Source organism: Balaenoptera physalus (assembly GCF_965194825.1).
Source record: "Balaenoptera physalus genome assembly, chromosome: 1".
NCBI classification, from domain to species: Eukaryota; Metazoa; Chordata; class Mammalia; order Artiodactyla; family Balaenopteridae; genus Balaenoptera; species Balaenoptera physalus.
In genome coordinates this window covers 13,610,238-13,615,585 of record NC_138882.1, presented here as the reverse complement: position 1 = coordinate 13,615,585, position 5,348 = coordinate 13,610,238, and the positions used below count along the sequence as shown (strand labels likewise).

At 37.8% G+C, this 5,348-nt stretch overlaps 1 pseudogene across 1 annotated transcript; it reads left to right on the top strand.

Moving 5' to 3' along the window:
• Positions 1–806: 806 nt before the first annotated feature.
• LOC309648228 (metalloreductase STEAP2 pseudogene) lies at positions 807–2,672 on the top strand (annotated as a pseudogene). Its single transcript has 2 exons — positions 807–1,368; positions 1,657–2,672. The product of its transcript is annotated as a metalloreductase STEAP2 pseudogene (transcript).
• The last annotated feature ends 2,676 nt before the right edge of the window (positions 2,673–5,348 follow it).

Here is a 5,348-nt window from a genome sequence, read left to right as displayed (position 1 = left end):
TTTATTTATTTAATTTATTTATTTTTGGCTGTGTTGGGTCTTTGTTGCTGTGCGCAGGCTCTCTCTAGTTACGGCTAGTGGGGGCCACTCCTTGTTGCGGTGTGAGGGCCTCTAACTGCAGTGGCCTCCCTTGTTAAAGAGCACGGGCTCTAGGCACGCTGGCTTCAGTAGTTGTGGCTCTTGGGCTCAGTAGTTGTGGCGCATGGGCTTAGCTGCTCCGCGGCATGTGGGATCTTCCCAGACCAGGGCTCGAACGCATGTCCCCTGCATTGGCAGGCAGATTCTTAACCACTGCGCCACCAGGGAAGCCCGCAATCAACCTTTAATCAAGCTTGCCAGTGCTCTTAGGTCAGAAAGCCTGGGCCTTAAAGTAACATAAAAATATTCACAAAGAACTGTTTTCTAAAACTGATGACCACAGCAGCAAGAGAGGAGAACACAGCTATAGAACAATGCTTCCAGGGATGGGACTTTCCAGATACTTCCTGAATTGCTTGTCAAGTTTTTCAGCCACAGAAATTGTCTTTGTGCTTGATTCCATTCTTTTAATACTGTCTCTTTCTCTGTCTTGTTTTATCTTTCCCCCTTAAATATTACTTTTTTCCATTGCATGTCCATGAAGTAGTCATTTCATCTGCTATAAAGTTTGTTGTTGCCTCATCACTACATTGAAAATGCACCCTTTACCTCCCACTGCTTGAGCCAACCTACTGGCTGTACGTTTTTCACATCCTCTGAGGGGGACCGCTTCTGAAATGCAGTCATCTAGCTTTCTGATGTGACTCAGGAAGAAGGGAGAGACTGACATGGGGCATTACAGAAAGGGGCCAGTCGGAGGTGGGGAAGCTGCCAGCCGCGGGCCGGGGGCGGGGTCCCTAGGCCGAAGAGCCCTGGGAGGCCCCTGGGGAGGCCCCGGGGGAGTCGGCGCTGCTCGAGGGGAGCTGCGAGGCCCGCCTCTGCCCCCCGCGGAGGGCGCGGAGAGCTTTGCTGTTCAAAGAGGGGCCCGCGGCAGCCTCGGCACCACCTTATCAGAAGTGCAGAATCTCGGGCCTCTCTCCAGACCTACTGAATCAGAATCTGCGTTTGAACAAGATTCTCAGGATATCCGTGGTGATCTTGGAGGAGTCCGTATCATGGAATCGATCTCTGTGATGGGAAGCCCCAAGAGCCTTAGCGAAACTTTTTTGCCTAATGGCATAAGTGGTAACAAAGGTGCAAAGAAAGTCTCTGTAGGTGTAATTGGAAGTGGGGATTTTGCTAAATCCCTGACCATTCAACTCTTTAGATGTGGCTATCATGTGGTCATAGGAAGCAGAAATCCTAAGTTTGCTTCTGAATTTTTTCCTCATGTAGTAGATGTCACTGACCGTGAAGATGCTCTAATAAAAGTAAATATGGCTGAGTAATATTCCATTGTATATATGTGCCACATCTTCTTTATCCATTCATCCGATGATGGACACTTGATAGGGAAGGTGGGAGGGAGGGAAACGCAAGAGGGAAGAGATATGGGAACATATGTATATGTATAACTGATTCACTTTGTTATAAAGCAGAAACTAACACACCATTGTAAAGCAATTATACTCCAATAAAGATGTTAAAAAAATAAAAATAAAAAAATAAATGTATTAGCTTGGTAAAAAAAAAAAAAAGTAAATATAATATATGTTGCCATACATAGATAACATTACATCTCCCTGTGGGACCTGAGACATCTACTTATGGGTAAAATCCTTGATTGATGTGAGCAATAACATGAGGATAAACCAATACCCAGAATCCAATGCAGAATATTTGGCTTCATTATTCCTGGACTCCTTGATTGTGAAAGGATTTAATGCTGTCTCAGCTTGGGCACTTCAGTTAGGACCTAAGGATGCCAGCTGGCAGGTTTATATGTGCACCAACAATATTCAAGCTCGACAGCAGGTTATTGAACTTGCCGGTCAGTTGAATTTAATTCCCATTGACTTGGGATCATTATCATCAGCTAGGGAGATTGAAATTTTACCCCTGCGACTGTTTCCTCTCTGGAGAAGGCCAGTGGTGGTAGCCTGGCCACGTTTTTCTTTCGTTATTCTTTTGTCAGAGGTGTGATTCATCCGTATGCTAGAAACCAGCAGAGTGACTTTTACAAGATTCCTATTGAGATTGTGAATAAAACCTTGCCTATAGTTGCCATTACTTTGCTGTCCCTGGTCTGCCTGGCAGGTCTCCTGGCAGCTGCTTATCAGCTTTATTAAGGCACCAAGTATAGGAGATTTCCACCTTGGTTGGAGGCCTGGTTACAGGTAGAAAACTGCTTGGATACTAAGCTTTTTCTTCGCTTCAGTCCATGTTGCCTACAGCCTCTGCTTACCAATGAGAAGTTCAGAGAGATACTTGTTTCTCAACATGGCTTATCAGCAGTATGGGACGTGCTTGATATTTATCTGATGCTAGTAAAATACTTGATTAGTATAATTTGTAAAACATAAGATTTAAAATAGTGTAAAATTTTACATACCTTGTAATAGAAATTTTAGTATATTTAGGGAGGGGAAAAAATTGTTCTTTAAATAATGTTTCTGCATAAGAATTATGTGGCTAATTCAAAATCATTTAGAGTAAAAGCTGCTACTATCCCTTTCTTTGCAGAATAAAAGCAGAGAAGTGAAAAACAAAAAAAAGAGAAAGGGACCAGTCACCATAGGGTGACTATATTTTTTAACATTGCATTTTATCAAAAGAATATTTTTTCTTTCCCTTTAAGTTTTGATCAATTACAACAGCTCAGAATATCATGGGCATCTCTGCACCTCCAAAATACAATAACCTGTCAATGAATATGATGAATTAGTCATAAATCCAAGACCACAAAGTCATTATTATTCAAAAATTGACAAAGTGCATCATGTTTTGAAATAAAAGGCTGTTATAAAGCATTACTACCCTTTTACTTATCAAAGTTAAGTGGTAGTTTTAACAAGTTAGTTTCCACAAAAGCTTTAACAGGATGAATGGATTTATAACACTGTCAGATACAACTAAGAAAAACTTGGAAATAACTGACAAAAAAAAGCCCAAGAGACTTTTATCCATTCATCCTCACCATCACAGGTACTGTCTGACAGCACATCTCGTCTCTCTGATGTTCAGTACAAGGGATTACGTATCTGACACTGGATTTTTATAGGTAAATACAAGAATTCCTTATTATAAAATGGTCTCTTGAGAAATTTATAATATTTTGGCATCACTTTCAAGAAGAAACAAGGACTCAAAAATATAAGTAACTTCAACTTATACATTCTTCCACTCTCCTGCCTCTTGCTGTAGAATTTGTAAAAACTAAAATACAGGATGCTTTTTACCCTGTTGTAGCTGTTTATACTTTACATATATGATACCACTGGGAAAAACTTTTAAAGGATCTTATGATAGTATGAAAATAGATTTCACTTATGATTCCCTCCCAAAAATTTAAATCGATTTTTACTATTTGAACAAACTCAAATAAATCTCAGTTAATGCATTTTTTTTGTCAAATACAGCCTTAGAAATGTTTTGATTCCAGACATTTCAAGGAATGAAAGTACATGAATTTGAATGAATTCACCATGACCAAAAACCAATAGCTATTTGTTGGTTTTATTAGTTCATTACCTAATTATTTATTAATTTTGTGCAAAATAAAGTGGTCTCATTGAACGTTTTAATGATTTGGCTGTTTGTTTATACAGTGTTAAGCATGTATAAAGTTTTCAATACATGCTAGTTATTGTCATCATAATTATACTAACCTGCATCTCTTGGACTCCTCCATTTTCAGAGAACTTTCACTATTGATACTCTGTGTCTATATGTTTTCACCCTCTCCTCCTCTACTGTTGCCACTTCATCACCATTAGTATTTAATAAAGATTAAATTTCACAGTGAAATGATTGACATTTCCGACTCAAGCGCTCGTGACTCTCCACTGGTCTTCCATCGCTGCCTCCCTGGTCACGTGGTCTCTCTTCGTGAGTCTGTGTCTTCTTCTCTTCTTATAGGGAGACAAGTCCTGTGGATTAAGGACCATCCTAATCAGTATAACCTCAGACTAACTTGATTACATCTGCAAAGACCCTGTTTCCAAATTAGGTCACATTCAAAGGTACTAGGAGTTAGGACTTCAGCATACCTTTTGTGGGATGAAATTCAACCCTTAATATTCTTGTTTTCATATCAGTGTTATTCTGCCTTCATAAGTTTGGAATTTTTCTTCTTCTCTATTTTATGAAAGATATGGTATATGGTTGCTATCAATTCTTCCAAACGTATTTGAGGGAACTCAACTGTGAAAGCATATGGATCTCGAGTTTTCCTTGTAGTAATGTTTCTAACAAATTTAACTTCTTTAATTGGCAGAGGGCAATTCTGTGACAAGTGTGGTAAGTTGTGATTTTTCAAGGAGATGGTCCAATTTCTTGGCGTAGGGTTGTACATGAAAATCTTTTTATTACCTTTTATGGTCTGTGGGATGATCAGTATTGATATTCTTTCTTTCATTTCTGATGTAGGTAATTTTTACCCTCTCACTTGCTCCTTCTCTTTCTTTCACATCATCTTGTTAATGTACCTGTTCTTTGTTAATTCTACTATTAGTGTTCCACTTTCTCTTTTATTTGTGCTCTTATCACTATTATTTCCTTCTTACTAATTGCATCAGATTTAAATTACTCAACTTCCTTTTACTTTTTATGACAGATTATTTATTTCTACTCTTTTAAAATATGAGCATTTATATCTATAAGTTTCTCTCTCATCACTGCTTGAATTCTATTCCACAAATTTAGATACATTGAGATTTTAATATAATTAATTTCAAAATATTTTATAATTACCCGTGATTACTTTTTCTTAATCCATGAGTTCTTTACAAATGATTTTTAAAATTTCCAAATATATGGGACATTTCTAAATGCCTTTTATAATTAATTATTATTTTAAGACCAGTATGTTCAGAATATACTTTCTAATATTTCTGTCTTTGAAACTATTGAGACTGGTGCATATGGCTTATTTTGATGAAAAGTCTGGGTGCAGAATAAATACTGTGTAATTATTAGGTATAGCATTTTGTAAAACCAGTCAGGGTAATTGACTGACTGTTTTTATACCTTCCGAATCGTTACTGCTTTTTGTCTAGTTATCCATTCCAGAGAGGTGTTTGTCAAAATCTCCAACTCTGCTTTTGGATTTAACTCTATTGCTTTAAGTTCTGTGAGCTTTTGATTTATTTATTTTAAAAATTCTGTTATCATGTAAATCACCAGGAATTTATATCTTCCTGATATTTGAAACTTTTATCATCTTCTGTGAT